This window comes from Triturus cristatus, chromosome 7 (assembly GCF_964204655.1).
Source record: "Triturus cristatus chromosome 7, aTriCri1.1, whole genome shotgun sequence".
Taxonomy (NCBI): Eukaryota; Metazoa; Chordata; class Amphibia; order Caudata; family Salamandridae; genus Triturus; species Triturus cristatus.
Genome location: NC_140590.1, coordinates 795,768,548 through 795,788,387, shown reverse-complemented (window position 1 = coordinate 795,788,387; position 19,840 = coordinate 795,768,548). Strand labels below are relative to the sequence as shown.

Here is a 19,840-nt window from a genome sequence, read left to right as displayed (position 1 = left end):
TTGTTTACTTGTGCTCTACAGGTTCATGGGAGCTTGTTTGTCCTCTGACTGTTACTAAAAGCAGAATGATGGTATCTTCCGGAGTCTTCGGGTCTCGGTTTGCACAGGATTGCTTTTTGCCTCATAAAGTGAGCGTCTTAGCAGTTCACTCAAAGCCATTTTAAAACCTCACATTATCACATACAGCGTGACGTTGATGTCGTCAACTCCGTATGTACCAGCAGATACGAGAGCATGTAGCCTTACGGCTAGAGCGTGGGGACCGGGTTCGAGTCTCGGCATCGACGCTCAACATCCTGTGATTCTGGGCAAATCACTTAATGTCCCTGTGCCTCACAAAAGTGAATGTGTCTAAACAGGTGCTCGTGTAAAGCGGTCTCATACCCGACTTCTCGGGTCTAGTTAAAAAAAAGATAGAACAAAGTCTAGTTATGTTCCCTGCATTAGCAGGGGCTGGCGATGGGCGGTATAACCTAGGAGACCTTGGCTTGATGTTATACTGCACGGAAAAGCCGGAAAGAACTGAAGGACTATTTCTGTGGGGACACCTCAGCCCCACGTCCCATGCAGGTATTCACTCCACACTGTGCACTGAAACCTGCACGGGGCGTTAGGATCCATGGTGTGACTGCGGCCCTGTGTCTAATGAAGGTGATTAGTCAGTGTCCAAGAGGGCCTGCTGACTCGTGGACACAGTGAGTGATGCTCCATGCCGGGGGACAGAGAGGTCATTAGCCGAGTGCCGGCTATCGATCCACCCAGAGAGAGGGAACGCAATGGGAGGAGAATTTTAACTCCTGCTGTAAACTGTGGCCATAACTCAGAGGGAAGGTGCTTTGTAAGGCACAAAATCGCTCCTCAGTAACCACTGCAACAGCTCCTCGCCAGTGGCGCCCAACAGCAAAGGTCAAACCTTAATTGATCCGGTCAGGCTTCCGGTGGCAGGGATCCACGGCGGCTCGAGGACATGAACGTATGAACCACTGCTACAAGTGCAGAGTGATGAGCATGAAACAGGTCAGGTGGTATTTGATTTTTCTTTGTGTCGGCCGTCTATATAGATACTTTGATAATATTGAGTGGCATCCTTATATGTGTCCATAAAACTGAACTTTCGAGATGAATTTGTCCTGAATTTTTAGTCACTGCCCAGAATTAGTCTCCAAGCCAGGTGTTGACCCTCTCTCTCACTTAGCACTTCATCCATACCAAAGTCCTACAACTGCCCCCTAACACCACAGCCCGGCCTCAAATCATACACCAGATCCACTTTCCTCTAGTCTCCTTCAGCAACATACCCTAGCTTCCTATAGCTTTCCTCACCGCTCTGTTGTAATGTCTTCCGCAACTCCCGCAGAGCTCTGAAGGACACTATGCCGGACCGGTCACTTCTCTGCGCTTTCTCTAGCTCGCTTCGTAACTCCGGGGACAGCTGGGGTCCATTTGAGGCTAGCCGGTTTCTTGCCTCTTGCTGGAACCGTTTTCCGACCCGACAGCAGGTAGCCATTTTGCAATGGGGCAAGCCGGGAGTCGTAGTCATTGCAGAGGTACGGGTTTGTTGGGAGTTGCAGTCCTCGCAGACATTTGTCTTCGGTTATTGACTAGAGTATAAAAAAATCTCTTGTACAGAACAGTATAGGAACACAACCCGATGAGGTGATTTGAAATTTGTGGCTCCAGAAGTGTACAGTACAACAACGTCAACAGTTGCAAGGTTCATTTATTTTAAAAATATTAGATTTCAAAAGTAAAATTAGCTGTTCAGCATTCGTGTATGATTTACATGTAGTATACGAAACAAGCATTGAAAATGCAATAGGTCTCGACTTTGATTAAGTTAAAGCCATTTGCTTTGCTAATGGTATTCTATAGCAAAGCAAATGGCTTTAACTTAATCAAAGGCGAGACCTATTGCATTTTTAATGCTTGTTTTATACACTGCTTAGTCTGCAGTCTGCTGCCGTCCTGGCTGCAGTGAACTGAGAGCGACCAGAGATGTGGAGTTTTATGGCAAGATAAGCAGAGGTGGTGGCTGTGATAGCTTGGTAAATGATGAAGCTAGTCATGATGGTAGAGCCAACAGGGTTCCATCAATATGGTGGTGATGTGATCATACTTCCTCAGGCTCTGGATGGGATGTGCTGCAGTATATAGGATTCCATTAACAAAGGACCAAAGTGGAGTCTGGGAGAATCTAAGCAGCATGTTACCAAAATCCAGATGTAAGTGTATGAGGGCTGGAACAACAGTTTGGAAGTCCCTTTCTGGAAGAAAGAGTTTACATTTCTTTGGAAGTGAGTTGGTCCAAGACTGTCCATGTTTTTGGGGGGGTTTCTGGCAGTGTGCTCTTAAGGGTAAGGATGGTGTACAGGGTAAATCCCTGTGACCTGGTATTCTAGAAAAGTTGGATTTCGAAGCCGTCAAGATTCATATGCTAGAGGGGTGCACCAAGTGTGCCCTCAGTACTAACGGAGGACTACTGTCCCAAAGGTGAATACAGCACATAGAGCAATAGTGGCAACATAACATGGTTAAACAAGCATAGGCATAGCCAATAGGTCTCGCCTTTGGTCAACAGGTTAATTCGGTGGCATCTAAAACCTTTTATGTGATCAAAACAATCAGAAAAATATTGCCGTTCCTGCCCTCGAACAGCCGGCAAACAGTGTTGTGACTCTCGTAATCTCGAGATTGGACTACTGTAACAGTCTGTACCTCAATGTTCAACAAAGGCTCCTAAATAAACTTCAAATACTGCAGAATGCAGCAGCCAGACTGCGCTCGGCCACACCTCGGTTTGCACCCATTGCCAAGGAAATACACAAATTGCACTGACTACCGGTAAGGAACCGAGTTCGCTTCAAAGCCCTTTGTCTAGTGTTTAAGGCGCTGCAGGGTTCAGGACCTGACTATTTAAAACAGCATTTACACTGGTACACACCGAAAATACCACTTCGTTTATTAGGGGCTCAGCTGGTCTTAGTGCCACGCATAAAAAAAGTTTGATGGGGAGGCAGAGGTTTTACTTACGGTGTAGCCAAAGCCTGGAACGACCTGCCGTTCCAATTAAGAAGCATCACAAACCTCTTAGCTTTCAGAAAAAGCCTAAAGACCTGGCTCTTTGCCCAATAAACTTCTTCCATTTTTTGCCACAGGAGATGTAACTAGCGCCAGGACACCTCCGGGTAACAGCTGCGCTGTATAAATATAATTAACATTAACATAAGTTTTTAGCCATGCAACAGTTGATGCTGTTGCACCAAGGATATTGTGCTGCATAACTAAATACTTATAAGGTCCCAAAAGCGAGACCTATTGGCTGTGCCAATGCTTGTTTAGCAAGCAATGTGGTTAGTGAAGGCATGACTACTATTTTATATCATGATTAGCTTGGCGAACGGGTTTGGCCAACTTCTAGTAAAGTAGAAGAAAGGAGGAATTGGTGAAAAGTGGGATATGAAGCGTGGGAGGCGTGTGGCGAAAGAGAGAGGGTACCATGAATGAATGAAAAATTAAGAAGAACCAGAGCGAGCGACGGAAAAATAAAAAGAGTTAAAAAGAAGGAGCGAAGAGTAGGGAAGCTCCACGGACACCCGACCGGGTAACGGAGAGAAAGATAGGTGCGTATGTTTTTTAGAGGACGTGTAAAATAAATAAGAAGGCGATGAGGATGTCAGACAACCAGGAGATAGGATGTAAATGAACCTGTAACGGGAGGGGGGGTGTAGGGAAGAGGACACGGGAGAAGGACGGGAGAGAATGAGGGATAAAGACAGAGAAAGAGTACGGGATGGGGAGGGAAAGGTGGGCCGGTAACTAGCCGGGTGGAAGCGGGCATGTGATGGAAAGTGACGGCGTGAGGCAGATGCCGGGTTACTGGGGAATGGATAACATTTAATCCGTGGAGGGAGGACACTAAGCGGGTGAAAGGAGAGAAACTGTAATTGGTTCTGAAGGAGACGAGAATAAAAAGCATTGGCACAGCCAATAGTTCTCGCCTTTGGGACCTTATAAGTGTTTAGCCATGCAACAGTGATGTTGCACCAAGAAAATTGTGCTGCATAACTAAATACTTATAAGGTCTCAAAAGTGAGACCTATTGGCTATGCCAATGCTTGTTTATGTTAGGCGTTATGCAATACCCCTTCTCAATTCTCTACTGTTCAGACGCACAAAAAATATCAATAGTGCCTGTCTTCGAATGACTGCTTAATAAACAGTGATTTCTCTCCCCACCCCGTGTAAATAGAACCAAAAGAACAAACGCTAGTAGATTTGGTCCCTGTTTTTTTTTTTTTTTAAATCTTCTGCAAATGTATAGCACCACTGTAATGTAGTTTGGGCACAGATGACACACTTCCCAGTCCCTAACTGCACATTTTGACTCTGGACTAATCTAAGGAAAAGGTAGAGTTTGGATTCAAATCAAGCTTTACACAATAGCCCGCGCTTGAAAAAAACAGACATTTTAAAAGTGGCCATTTCACAGGCTCGGAAACCGGGCATGTCCTCAATAAGTGGCGTACTTAAAATCATGTGTGCAATATGTGTTTTCTACTACTTGTTACCGTAGAAATAACTTTAGAACATAAAAGCGGGTTTTGTCAACAATTAAAAAATATCCACGCCACCTCCCGTTAAACAGAAACTGAATTTAACATTAAGCACTTTACATCACACACAAACGTTCTACATTAACAGTAAATGATTACCTGTGTAAATTAATTTACAGGATATATAACATAAGACGGTATGGTTACAAGGAGTAGGAGCCACGTCTTTCATAGCTCACTATACTGTATTAGAACGATTACAATTTATGGACTGCACATAAAACAAGAAGGAAGTGGGATAAGGGAGGGGGGTAGGGCAGTCATGCGCACTACGGGGAGAGAGGCACGCAGGCTGGCAAAAGGTGTGCACTTTCGCGGCCGCTTTGATGTTCTCTGTGGCCATGCGGCTTACTGAGAACATCAAAGCGGCCGAGAAAGCGATCACGCAGGCGGTCAAATGGTGCACACGCCCGGAGCACATGCACTGTAGCTGGAGGCCTGAAAAGCCACTAGTTTGCACTTCCAAAACCCGGCTTACTAAAGCTCTCGCCAGAGCAGCGCTAAAGCGCTGGCTCAGGCGAGACCTAAAAAGTGAGACAAAACACAGGAGAGAAGAAGCGATGCAAAGAAAGAGGGAATGCATTTGTTAGGGTGGAGAGGGAGATGGGAACGGAGGGAGACAGACTCCGACAGATACGCATGAAGGGAGGGTCACAGTCAGTGAGAGAGAAAAAAGGCGCAACGGAGGAGGTTGACAGGCGCAGAGACATTGAGCAGGGCGTGGGGCGATGTGGGTCAACGTGGCTGTTGGGAAAAACAGCGATTGATAAGGAGGAGGTTAGAGCGGGTGGGGCTGGATCCGGGACTTGAAAGCTACAAGGCGCTCGTGGTTCTGTTGATTCTCAAAGATGCAGTGCGAAGAAATAGTTACAACTCCCTCCATCACATCTCCCTTTATCCATCTCCCTGAGCTCTGCACCCGCTTGGGCTGCACATGCGGCGAGCTCCCCGCGATGCACTTCAGCGATGCAGGAGTTAAATCAGACGTTGAGGGTCAGTTCACCCTCCACCCCCACCCCATTTCGACTACCATAATATGACTACGAATAGGCACGGACAACACCAAAGCATAGCGACAAACAGGGGAGGTGCCCCACAGCTGTGGGCATTCCATGGGCTGCCGGGAGCAGCGTGTTTAGGGCAGCTAGATTGAAAGGGGGGTTGTAGGAAGGGAAGAGCGTGTGTCACCCAAAACTATATAGTCATAATAAAAGTGACAGGTGGCTGCTTATTTGCCCCCACTGTGCTTTAAATGGGCAGGTGCTGTCCGGTACTAGGTACTGCACTACTTCAGTTTGAAAGCGGCATTACGCCTGCCAGGGACCAGAGCAAATACAACTTTTTCCACCAGGCTTCTTGCGAGCAATTATTAATAACATGACCGACAGCCCTCTTCCTGACTGACTGTCCTCCTCGAAGCCTGCGGCGCATAAATAAGGCACGCTTAACGGCACGCAACCAGGAACAGTTTCCTGAAGAGATGAGCGCATGTCATGTCAGTGCACGGCGAGGCACATTTTTCACACTTGAAATGCAGCAGACGAGATAAGTAAAAACAAGCTCATGATAAAAGAGTGTCAAAATGGTATGTGCTAATAAATGACCGATTAAGCATAGTCGGGTTTGTATAAGAAAAAAGCGAAAAATACATATGGAGTGCAATAATGAAGCAATGGGAGAGTGCGTGAAAGCGCGTGCATACCTGCCTGTCCCTGCGTGCGTCGCCTGTTAAAGTGTGTGGGAGAACATGCAAACGCGCGGCCCCAAAAGTGAACGCGACCGTCATCTGTTTCCAATTAACGCGACCGCGAGACAGGCAAATGTAAACAAGCGCGGGCACGATAATTGGAAACAGATGGGGCCGCTGCTCGCTCCCGCAAGGTAAACGCCGTACATGCACGAGTGCTCATTGGAAACAGTGCAGTACATGCACGAGTTTCCGAAAAAGTCACTCCTAAGCAGCGCTTGTGCGCTGCGTTTAGGCTCGACCTAAAAAATGTAGTGTGATCAGACGGTTTATCTAAGTCAGCTTAAGACCTACTGGCTCACCTTTGTAAAGTTCTGCTTTAATGTGCAAAGCTCAGACCTTGCGCTGACATCCACTGTGAGTTAATTCATGTTTATGTGTGCAGCAAGTGTAACACATGTACGGTGTGAGTGAGCAAAGTAATGAAGGCCAGTAAGATCCATTTGGTATTACCATGGCCGAACACAAGATAGGGGGTGTAAACTGTGCTCCCAGAAGTGTATTGCTGTCATTCCTGTAGCTGGGGGGAGGAGACCTAGACACTGAAGTGAAGAATAGAGAGATGGCTGCCTTTAGAAAATCTATGAGTCTTTCAAAAAGCGAAAAGCTGCAAATTAGTCTTCATGTGCACTAGCGTTTGGTAGGGGTGAGGGGTGGGACTAAAGACTGATGTGAAAGGTGAGGAAGTCTCTAGGCGAGGCCTGGCCTCTGTCTTTCCCGGATTACTTCTTCAGTTGCACTGAGGATAGCCAGATGCAAAAACCTTACACCTCTTTTGTGCCTCTGTTGTGGGCCCTCTAGGATACACAGAGCTACCTGTAAGATTCAATTTCATAAAGGCTGTTTCTTGAGACAGCCTGATAAAGACACTTGAAAATAGAACCACCCCACATAGGTTCTACACTTTGAATCAGTGGATCTACCTGAGCCTAATTCATGCTACTCCTGATTGACCTTAGAGACAGGGTAGCACCAAGAGGCACTGGCTCGCCTAGATTCACTTAGGTGTAGTAGTTAGTACAAATATGTCATTAATGCACTTTCTTTCTTGCAAAGATATGCAGGTGACTAAACATTAACTTTAATGTGTCTGCTAGTGGATTGTTGAGCTCGGAGCTCCATCACCCCCACATTTCCTCCATGAGAAGCCTGCATCATCTTGCCCTTGCTACCCTGGGAGTCTAGTATGGAAGGGGATCTACTTGGAAGTGTCTGCAGAATCACAATTGGACTGGCACTTGGACAGCTCGACTGAGGCACTTTGCCCCTGCCTGCTCCATGGCACCATAAATGGGGCATGACACACATGATGCAGAGAACAACCTGCTACCTTTTGGAGGCGTCCTCATCTTTCTTCCACTGTAAAAAAAATGGCTATATGAGTCAACAAAATATCCATTTACACAACGATCCAAGCAAGAGGATGAACAGAAAACAACACTTCAAAATTGGCAAAAGTACGTGAATGCAAACATTGATTATGTCTGATCATAATTAAAGTGTGCAATAAATGTAACAAATGGTCATTGTTTTAAAAGACATAAGAAAAGTGAAAAACTGGAATTTCCTTGCAGAGATTTGACTGTACATACTCATCCTACTGAGATAACTGTGTGGTGAACATAAGTTCCCATTAAAAGCTTACTGGGTAGCAGCACCTGCCAGAACCGAAAAAGGACAGATGAATCTCATAGTTCCAAACCTGGTCTTTCCGTGCAGTCCAGTCACAGTGCAGATTATGTCATGAGGTTAGTAGGCACTGTGCACAAATACTTCCTTTATACCTGTTCACGTTTTTTATATGTTGACTTTTAGCACACATTTGCTTACGCGCTAGCTTGAGATAGTGTACTCAGAAAAGATTTGCTTACAAATACATTCCTTCGTAGGCACATTATCATAACTTAGAACATTCTGTCCAAGGACTGGGTGCACTGTGCAAATTGGCCTTGTTTGTTGTTGTCTGTTCGGCAACAGCTCTGGGTGGGTAGAATCAACAATAACAGCCGGACCAGAGCTCAGGCACAGAATGAATCGGTCCAGTTTTATCATATAATCTGCACCAAGCCTTTGTCCAGCAGAGGAGCATTTTGATGGATTGTCGCGGTCACCCCAGGATTGAAATCTAGCTTAGCTGAATCCCATCATTATCCTGAGAGGGATGGCAGCCTGCTCTACACCAAGACTGGCTACCAGATGACAGAGGTAAGTTGGGAGTTAGACCACTCTAAGGCATCTGACAGAATCGCATCCACCCTATGCTCTATAGGATAGGCTGTTCTAGGAGCAATTGTATGTATTAATATATTCAATGCAACAATTACAATGGTTGAATTATTTATCTTCTTCACCATCCTGGTGAAGCTGGTTACAAGACTTTGTTTTATTCTACTAATAATTGTAGCACTGGTATTTTACACAAGAATCCAATTGCTTCAATAAATGTTTAAAATGCCAATTTGTGTATTTCTTGTGTCTCCTTTTGGGCATGCCTCCGCTAACACCAAAAGGATAGATCTGTTTCAACAATTTCCTTGGGGGAATTATGGTTGTCATGTTCTGAGGTTGCAGACACCATCAGGTGCCCTGTAAGATTTAGCGGTCCAGATGGCGAACTGAGAACTAGCCAAAAAGTAGGTCAACATATTCTGATGGTATGAGCGGACACAGTTCCCCATAGTTTTGATGCTTATGTTGCCCAAACGCACTGCCTTACTGAAGCAGTAGGAACTGTACGACATAGCGCCACTACCGTTCCAGGTCAGGCACTTATTTAATGGGTATCCGGCGTAGTTTTCCTATGTGTGCCTAAAAACCCCTTGTCAGCCTCCTAACGAAGACGTCCGTGGTGTTCGAGAAAACTCCTCCTCAGCAGAATAGGGAAACCCTATTTCGGTCTGTAGGTTGTTCGAGCTTGAACATTTAAAAGGAACACGAATCGAACTGAGTGCGTCTCATACAGACCGATCTGGACGCCGAACCCAAAATCCTGGCCAAAGTACTTGCAAATAGGCTAATCAAGGTCATTAATAACCTCGTACACCCGAATCAATCCGGCTGTATGCCTCAGCGGAATTCAGCGCTAAACCTGCGTAGACTACACGGAGTGATAGGGAGGACACACACAATACAGGAAGAAGCGGTCTTGGTGTCCCTAGACGCTTCCATGGCATTTGACAGGCTGGAATGGCAATACCTATTTGCAGTCTTTGAAAAAATGGGTTTCGGGCCCCAATTCATCCGATGGGTGCGCCTCCTCTACTCGAAGCCGCTAGCCCAGATAGTAGTCAATAACAAAAAGTCAGAAGTATTTGAGCTGGGCAGGGGTACGAGGCAGGGGTGTCCGCTCTCCCCTCTCCTGTTCGCCTTGGCCCTAGAACCTCTGGCATCGTGGATAAGGAGGGATCCAATGATTCGTGGTCTTAAGTGGGCTGAGTCATGGGAGGACCGCATCTCCCTATATGCGGACGACATTCTGCTGTTCCTAGCCTCTCCAAAGGCCTCGCTAACAGCGGTGTTGGATATCTTCGCCATCTTTGGTAGATACTCGGGATACACCATAAATTGGCTCAAATCACTGTTGTATGTCCTTAGGGGCCCCCTCGGAGGCCTCCCTGTGGGCTGCCCGATACAGATCACCACACAGGGCTTCAAATACCTCGGCATCTATGTAACCACTAACCCGGCTGACAGGTTTGCCCGTAATCTGTTACCCCCTTTGCAGAGACTGAAAAGAGATTCCGAGTGCTGGATGGGTCTCCCGCTCTCGTTACTGGGCAGGGCCTCCTTATTTAAGATGATGTCCCTGCCCAGGTTCCTCTACATCCTGCAAAACTTGTTGGACCCAGTCCCCACTAGCTATTTCAGAGAGATTAAAACCCTACAACGCCGCCTTCTATGGAACGGGAAACCGCAATAGCCCTCCCGGACCTCAAAAAATACTACTGGGCAACACACTTGGCAGCCATCAACCACGGTATCTATAGACAAGCCGGGGATCCGGGATACGCAATGGATCGGTGGCTACTGCCAGGTGGGAACTATGACCGAGCGCTTTACTCAACCGCTGGGGACCGCCACTTAACCGGGCCAACCAAACTATCAGTACAGGTCTGGAGGGCAGCCACCAGGAGTACGGGATGGGATCGCAAGATAACCCGGGCGACGCCAATATGGGCCTCAGAACAACTCGGACATCTTTGATCCACTAAGGGCTTTGACAAATGGGATATCATAGGCATCTCAAAAGTGGGCGACCTTTGGGTGAAGGGAGAGGTTAAGTCATTTCCCACCTTACAGCAAGAGTACGAGCTCGCCTCTACAGAACGCTTTCGATACCTACAGGTCCGTCATGCCTTATACTCCTGTCTCCCAAAGGGGGAGACACCCCCTGAAGACAGACTCCTGGATGGATATCTTCCAATTAAGGCCATCTCGCTCACATATAAAAAATTAGTTAACAATTCTGTAGACCCCCTCATGAAGCTGCGAGAGAAGCGGGAAGGGGATGGTATAATCCTAGACGAGGAAGATTGGGTGGCAGCCGTGTCTTCACCTCGGGAGGTGGCCATGGCAGCGAAATTGAGACTGGTGTAACTTTAAATTTTGCACCGGGTCTATATCACAGGTCCCGGGATGGTACGAATGGGCAGAGCGACAGATGGAGGGTTTAGAAGGGGCTGTGGACACGTAGGCACCTTCCTACACATACTATGGGAATGCCCCTTGGTCCAGAGGTACTGGAAGAAAATACACGATGTTATGGGAGAGGTGCTACATCAGGCTCTCCCGCTGGAAGCTAAGAGATGTCTATTGAATGTATGGGAACCCACTGACCTACACAACACTCAGATGGCCTGGGTTACACTGGGGCTGATGATAGCAAAACGTAACATAGCCCAGAAATGGGGGGGCGACACAGACTCCAGCGGTAAGTGCCTGGAAGAAAGACATGGACTGGTGCATGTTTCGGGAAAAGTACGTTTATGTGGCCAGGGGATGCCCTAACAAATTGATCCGCATGTGGAATGAATGGAATGAATATAGAGGGACTATATGCAGCCCACCACTTTTACCAACTCAATTGGAACCAACATTGTAACTGCGTTAATCACTCGTAACCAATTGTTCATGCGTTGTACTGATAAGTGTATCATGTTTAACCAAGACGCCTGACTGTATCGTCTTCTTGCCTTGTAACCTTGATTCCTACTTTTAATGAAAAGAATTATAAAAAAAATAAAAAAATAAAAAAGGAACACCCCACTATAGTATAACTTCTCTGAAGTCCATTCGTTAAAATGGCTAATCCAGTACCAATAGTCATACCATTAAACTGCAGACATGTAGTAACACAGATGTTACAACACCATGGGCTCACTGTTATGGAAGGAGATGTTATCTTCATGGTAGAGGCTCACGAAGGCTCACGAAGTGTATAAAACAGGGGTATTCTATTCATGGGTCAACCCTCTACAGCATAAGTGGGCGACCCCCATTGGGGTAAAAATAATTGGTCCTTTTCCCTTCCATTGGGAGGCTGACTGGGCCCCCAGCAGGGTAAGATCAACCCAAACGCCCCAAAATGGAAAATGTCGGCAGCCAATGTTTAGCCAGCCCTCTTCATCGACTAATTTATTGTGTTACACAACAGTATACAGCATGGGCAGTGAGTCAGCCCTCTCCAGTCGCTGGCTACCTTCACAGTGAGAGATGGCATTCAATATATAAATGGATTTTCAACCAGCCCTCTTCATTCATTGGGTGTCTTCGACCCACTAGAGCATAGGGCAATGGGTCATTCCACTCCAGCCATTGGCTTACATCACTGTGATTTATGGCATTCTATATATATTAGGAAGGATTCAGTCAGCCCTTTTCATTCACTGGTCTTCTATCATCCATAGTTGTCTCGGCTGACTACAGCATACAGCATGGGCAAATTGGTCAGCACAATTGTCCACTGGCTAACTTTACTGAGTGATGAGATTGTGTATATAAAGGGACTTTTAACCAGTCCTCTTTATCTACTGGGTGTCTTCAACCCACTACTGCATACAGTTTGGGGCAGCGGATCAGCCCACTTCAGCCACTGGCTAACCTCAAAGTGAGTAATGGCATTCTTTATACAAGCATTGCCATAGCCAATAGGTCTCATCTTTGGGACCTTATAAGTGTTTAGCTATGCACCTACCCTCGCAAAGTGCTTAAAAGGAAACAAGCCCCACCTTCTCTGCCGACACCACCGTCCTGGAAGAGGGGCCGCCTGCAAAGCAGAAGAATTGTTCTACGAGAGACATTGATACTGGACGGGGGCTGCACAAGCAACACAGGCAGTATGTGAAGCGTCAGTGTTTAGCATCTGTGACTGGTGATCAAACCTGCATGGTCAGTCACACACTGACCAGTGCAATGGTGCAGTGGGCTGAGCACCTGCGGCTGAGATCTGTGCGTAACTCGCAGACTAGTGCTTTTGATTTCCACAGGGCCAACTCAGCCTTTCAATCTCCCAAGGTCGACAAAACGATAACCTTGTTTAGCAATAGCTATGACTTAAGAGCTAAGGCATGATAAGAGAGTTGGGGTCTGTGCTTTAAGAACGGCAAGCATCGACGCCACTGGCCAATGGGGTAGGTGTTCCTGCATGATAGAGGATAGATCAATAATGGCTTATGAAAATGTCACACCCCCATCCTACATTGAGCTGTGATTTCGACAGAAACGCTAGAAACTCAAAAGCACGAGGACGGAAACATCCCGAATGAGCCAAGAGGCCCTGAGCTAGGCCAACAGGAAGTGTGGGAATGTCTGGACACTTCCGAGGCGGATGAGATGGTATCGGTCCCGGGTGAGTGTTGGAAGGCGCGGAAGGAGGGCCTTCTAGGGATGTCCTGAGCCAGCAATCAAAGGTGGTGCGTCATGGGAAAATATCTGCCATGGAAAAATGTGTCACGCCATTAAAGCCTCGCTTCGAGACCCCGTCATGGCAGGAGTCCCCCTTACAACCGTTCTGTGTCCAAAAATGTGGAAAATATGGAAGGAGTCCAAAAGGATAGTATAAAAGCATCCATTAAATATAATTAAATAGAATTGTAACATTGTGCACTGAACTGTAAGTAGGACGAGATGAGGAAAATGAGATAGCGCATTTTAGTGACGAGACCATATCCATAGAAGGACACTCGTTGTCCCAAGAGGTTAATGTTAGGGCGATAAGTGACGGGCGGGTGAGAGGCCGGGGAGGGGGTGGAACAAATGGGCTGGGAGTTGAGGTGGGAGGGAACGAAGTGCACTGAAAACAAGTAGCGCGCCACAAGAATAAAAGTTAAGCAAAGCATGATGAAAGGTGCAGCCGCCATAATTACAGACAAGAATAAACCTGCTCGATGATTTGAGGACGCATTAATAGCGGGTACTTCTTTTTCTGGTAAACCACAACTCGTGCACATCCTACAGACCACCAAAAGCCTCAACAAAATTTTGGGCTCTACAGCAAAGGGGCCAGGCACAGATTACTACTTAAGGCAGGTCATCTCAAAGCACGTTTAAAGCGATCTCATAAAAACGTCCTTCACTGTCAGAAGCAAAAGCCAGCTTCAAGTTAGCAATTAGCAGTTGCGCCAGGCGCATGATAAACTGTTATTTTCCTTGAAATCACCTGTAAAAACACGGACATTTCTCCGTCATGAATAAAACTTAAACAGACGGTAAGCTCGCCACGGTTACAAAACCCACATAAATCCCCTTTTGACTTCGCCTGCTCGTACAGTAGAATTCACGGAGCATCTTCCGAAGACATAAACCTGATTTACAGCCAGACTGAAACAAGCAGTCTGAGACGTGAGCCCTGCTGATTAATTAAATTGTAGGCACTCAAGTGGAGCAGCGGGTAACCTGCCGGCCCAGCGTGTGAAGCGCCCCCTGCCCCTCCCGCCGGAACATCAGAATGTGCTTCAAAGGCGCACTGGCGCCTTGCACTGTCAGGGAAATTGTATGATTTATACTGCAAATTAGACGCGCTGGCTCCAAAGGTGGTCGCACATCATTCTTCCATAAGCAAAGAGAGCAGGATTAAGTGGTTTGTAAACGCTTCTGGGAGGACAGGATGAATGAATCGGTGAAGATTTGCATTTGAATACACCTCTGCCCCAGACTGGTCAAGTGCTGGTCCTATAAAAACCCGCTATTAATGCATTCTGGAAAGTTCCATTTGGAAGAAGGGTTATGTTTACTTATTCATCATGTAGTGACTGGCATCAGGGTACTTTTATGCTGTTTTTTTGCAAATCTGTGCTGGTCCCGGTTAGAACCTGAAATGGGAGCCGAAAGTCTGCCCGAGGCGATCATTTCCTGGCGGCTGTTTTGAGAGTTGGAGAGAGGAAATGCTTCTTCGTTAGCGCAGTGTCAAATGACCGTTCCATGTTCGAAACAAGTTCGTGAGTGATGCTGCTAGGAATTTAAAGAATGTAGCTGGCACACTGTGGGGCGCTGCTCGCTCCAGAGACCCCTAGGCCATGGGAGTGAAAGTTTTGAGGAAAGGCAGGACATGCACCCATCTTTGCCCATTTGCGTACTTTCATTATTGAAAGCCACAGCAAAGGACAAAGGGATGTGTGGGAGGAGGCAGACCCACACGGAGAAGTCTCTTGGAAGTCTGAAGTGATTCCCAGAGGCCCTCTCCTAGTGCAACGCATGTGCGCTGCACTAGGCGAGACCTACTAAAGGGGCTTGCAACCAACTGCTTCATCCATTGGTCTTGTTGTGTTATTCAAATTGCTCTTCAGCCCACTACAGCATACAGAACAGGGCAATGGGTCATCCAACTTCAGTCACTGTCTAACTTCAATGTGAGTGACGGCATTCCACTTGTTTACAAGACCACATCTTCTCACAAAGTAGTTCCCAGTCATTGCCAGGGACTACTATAGCAATATCTTCTTTTTGAGACCATGAAAATGCATATTGTTTGCCTTGCTGTGTATTTTTTTTCTTTATTTTCTCTTGTAGGTTTTTCATGAATATGGTGCACAAAGTCTAATGACAAAAATGGTTATATTTCTTGATTCTGTCAATTGTTTTTGTTGTCACTATTACTTTTGTGCTACACTGACTCGCGCATAGTATTGAACTTCATTATAATTTCAGCTCATATCATACACATGCATCATTCACAGTGCATTAACATTTGAGCATCTCTGCATTCTACCAAACACACATTATTTGAGGATGAAAGTTTATATTGTTAATAGAGATGTTGTATCACTGGATGACTGCTACCCACCCCTTAATTCAAACAAGCATCTGCAATGCAATCGGTCTCGCATTTGGGACCTTATATGTATTTAGCTATACAGCACATTTGCCGGGGTGCTGAAACATCTTCTATTCGTTAACATGGAGGGAAAATAAGCCCCAAACTGCGTGACAAGCCAGGTATGGGAACCCATGGAGAGAAATATTGCCTTTCAGCAGGCAACAAGGATGTGCACAGCCTCAGGCGGTAGCGGAAGGAACCGGGGGTAAGAGAAGGCCAAGGGAGGATGTTTGCATACGGCGTGTGCTTGTATCTCCTGTGAACTGGCGATGCTTTGACTGTGTATACAGGGTTCGTCAGTGTACAGCAGAATTCTGTACCCCTGTGTACAGGGGGAGGCTCTGAGTGCACGCGCTCCTAGAGTCCGTATCTATGTGCACTGTAAGAGCCGCTTTGTACAAGTTTGATTTGAGTACCTCTGTGCACAGTGAGTGAATGCACCCAGTATGTGCCTGCATTTATTTCTATGAATACCAAGGGTCTGTGCTGCGTGTGTGCCCGTGGCTCTTATTTCTGCGCCTATGTCTGCGTGCAGTGAGTGACTGCATCTTAAAGAACAGTGAATGTCTGTGTATTTTTTGAGAACAACCTGCACCTCCGTGTACAGTAAACAGGGTTTGTCCCTCTCGGTTCATGTGTGTACTCTTCGTTGTGTAAAATGATCGCCCTGTAAAGCCCACCTCTACTTCCATTTTCTCGAGTACCTCGAGCGATTGTGTACATATGTGGCACTCCCCCTGTGTACCATGAGCGCCCTGCACCTCTGAGAAATGGAATGGCTGGCACCTCCGTGTAGGGGTGAGCATTGAGGGCGATGTGAATCAGTGTCAGTCAGTCAGTCTCAGTCAGTCATTGTCAGTCAGTCAGTCAGTGTCAGTCAGTGTGTGTCAGTCAGTCAGTCAGTGTCAGTCAGCCAGTGTCAGTCAGCCAGTGTCAGTCAGTGTCAGCCAGTGTCAGTCAGTCAGTGTCAGTCAGTGTCAGTCAGTCAGTGTCAGTAATGTCAGTCAGTGTCAGTCAGTTTAATCAGTTTCTGTCAGTCAGTGTAAGTCAGCCAGTGTAAGTCAGCCAGTGTAGGTCAGTCAGTCAGTCAGTGTCAGTCAGTCAGTGTCAGTCAGTCAGTGTCAGTCAGTCAGTGTCAGTCAGTCAGTCAGTGTCAGTCAGTCAGTGTCAGTCAATTTTAGTCAGTGTCAGTTAGTGTGTCAGTCAGTGTCAGTGTCAGTCAGTGTCAGTGTCAGTCAGTGTCAGTCAGAGTCAGTCAGAGTCAATGTCAGTCAGTGTCAGTCAATGTCAGTCAATGTCAGTCAATGTCAGTGTCAGTCAGTCAATGTCAGTCAATGTCAGTCAGTCAATGTCAGTCAGTCAATGTCAGTCAGTGTCAGTCAGTCAGTCAGTCAGTCAGTGTCAGTCATGGTCAGTCAGTGTCAGTCAGCCAGTGTCAGTCAGTCAGTGTAAGTCAGTCAGTGTAAGTCAGTCAGAGTCAGTCAGTATCAGTCAGTCAGTGTCAGTCAGTCAGTCAGTGTCAGTCAGCCAGTGTCAGTCAGTGTCAGTCAGCCAGTGTCAGTCAGTGTCAGTCAGCCAGTGTCAGTCAGTCAGTGTCTGTCATTCAGTGTCAGTCAGTCAGTGTCAGTCATTCAGTGTCAGTCAGTCAGTGTCAGTCAGTCAGTGTCAGTCAGTCAGTGTCAGTCAATTTTAGTCAGTGTCAGTTAGTGTGTCAGTCAGTGTCAGTCAGTGTCAGTCAGTGTCAGTGTCAGTCAGTGTCAGTCAGAGTCAGTCAGAGTCAGTGTCAGTCAGTGTCAGTCAGTGTCAGTCAATGTCAGTCAGTGTCAGTCATTGTCAGTGTCAGTCAGTCAATGTCAGTCAGTCAATGTCAGTCAGTCAATGTCAGTCAGTCAATGTCAGTCAGTGTCAGTCAGTCAGTCAGTCAGTCAGTCAGTGTCAGTCATGGTCAGTCAGTGTCAGTCAGCCAGTGTCAGTCAGTCAGTGTAAGTCAGTCAGAGTCAGTCAGTATCAGTCAGTCAGTATCAGTCAGAGTCAGTCAGTATCAGTCAGTGTCAGTCAGTCAGTCAGTGTCAGTCAGTGTCAGTCAGCCAGTGTCAGTCAGTGTCAGTCAGCCAGTGTCAGTCAGTCAGTGTCAGTCAGTCAGTGTCAGTCAGTCAGTGTCAGTCAGTCAGTGTCAGTCAATTTTAGTCAGTGTCAGTTAGTGTGTCAGTCAGTGTCAGTCAGTGTCAGTGTCAGCCAGTGTCAGTCAGAGTCAGTCATTGTCAGTGTCAGTCAGTCAATGTCAGTCAGTCAGTCAATGTCAGTCAGTGTCAGTCAGTCAGTCAGTGGCAGTCATGGTCAGTCAGTGTCAGTCAGCCAGTGTCAGTCAGTCAGTGTAAGTCAGTCAGTGTAAGTCAGTCAGTGTAAGTCAGTCAGAGTCAGTCAGTATCAGTCAGTCAGTATCAGTCAGTCAGAGTCAGTCAGTATCAGTCAGTGTCAGTCAGTCAGTCAGTGTCAGTCAGCCAGTGTCAGTCAGTCAGAGTCAGTCAGTATCAGTCAGTGTCAGTCATTGTCAGTGTCAGTCAGTCAATGTCAGTCAGTCAGTCAGTCAATGTCAGTCAGTCAATGTCAGTCAGTCAGTCAGTCAGTGTCAGTCATGGTCAGTCAGTGTCAGTCAGCCAGTGTCAGTCAGTCAGTGTAAGTCAGTTAGTGTCAGTCAATTTTAGTCAGTGTCAGTTAGTGTGTCAGTCAGTGTCAGTCAGTGTCAGTCAGTGTCAGTGTCAGTGTCAGTCAGTGTCAGTGTCAGTCAGTGTCAGTGTCAGTCAGTGTCAGTCAGAGTCAATGTCAGTCAGTGTCAGTCAATGTCAGTCAGTGTCAGTCATTGTCAGTGTCAGTCAGTCAATGTCAGTCAGTCAATGTCAGTCAGTCAATGTCAGTCAGTGTCAGTCAGCCAGTGTCAGTCAGTGTCAGTCAGCCAGTGTCGGTCAGTGTCAGTCAGCCAGTGTCAGTCAGCCAGTGTCAGTCAGTCAGTGTCTGTCATTCAGTGTCAGTCAGTCAGTGTCAGTCATTCAGTGTCAGTCAGTCAGTGTCAGTCAGTCAGTGTCAGTCAGTCAGTGTCAGTCAATTTTAGTCAGTGTCAGTTAGTGTGTCAGTCAGTGTCAGTCAGTGTCAGTGTCAGTCAGTGTCAGTCAGAGTCAGTCAGAGTCAGTGTCAGTCAGTGTCAGTCAGTGTCAGTCAATGTCAGTCAGTGTCAGTCATTGTCAGTGTCAGTCAGTCAGTCAATGTCAGTCAGTCAATGTCAGTCAGTCAATGTCAGTCAGTCAGTCAGTGTCAGTCATGGTCAGTCAGTGTCAGTCAGCCAGTGTCAGTCAGTCAGTGTAAGTCAGTCAGAGTCAGTCAGTATCAGTCAGTCAGTATCAGTCAGAGTCAGTCAGTATCAGTCAGTGTCAGTCAGTCAGTCAGTCAGTGTCAGTCAGTGTCAGTCAGCCAGTGTCAGTCAGCCAGTGTCAGTCAGTCAGTGTCAGTCAGTCAGTGTCAGTCAGTCAGTGTCAGTCAGTCAGTGTCAGTCAATTTTAGTCAGTGTCAGTTAGTGTGTCAGTCAGTGTCAGTCAGTGTCAGTGTCAGCCAGTGTCAGTCAGAGTCAGTCATTGTCAGTGTCAGTCAGTCAATGTCAGTCAGTCAGTCAGTCAATGTCAGTCAGTGTCAGTCAGTCAGTCAGTGGCAGTCATGGTCAGTCAGTGTCAGTCAGCCAGTGTCAGTCAGTCAGTGTAAGTCAGTCAGTGTAAGTCAGTCAGAGTCAGTCAGTATCAGTCAGTCAGTATCAGTCAGTCAGGGTCAGTCAGTATCAGTCAGTCAGAGTCAGTGTCAGTCAGTCAGTCAGTCAGTGTCAGTCAGCCAGTGTCAGTCAGTCAGAGTCAGTCAGTCAGAGTCAGTCAGTGTCAGTCATTGTCAGTGTCAGTCAGTCAATGTCAGTCAGTCAGTCAGTCAATGTCAGTCAGTCAATGTCAGTCAGTCAATGTCAGTCAGTCAGTCAGTCAGTGTCAGTCATGGTCAGTCAGTGTCAGTCAGCCAGTGTCAGTCAGTCAGTGTAAGTCAGTTAGTGTCAGTCAATTTTAGTCAGTGTCAGTTAGTGTGTCAGTCAGTGTCAGTCAGTGTCAGTGTCAGTCAGTGTCAGTCAGTGTCAGTCAG

At 46.8% G+C, this 19,840-nt stretch overlaps 1 protein-coding gene across 2 annotated transcripts in view; it reads right to left on the bottom strand.

Moving 5' to 3' along the window:
- The window catches only part of FAM114A2 (family with sequence similarity 114 member A2), a 310,681-nt gene that overhangs the window by 277,340 nt on the left and 13,501 nt on the right, over positions 1-19,840 (bottom strand). The gene's annotated exons all lie outside the window — the stretch shown is intronic.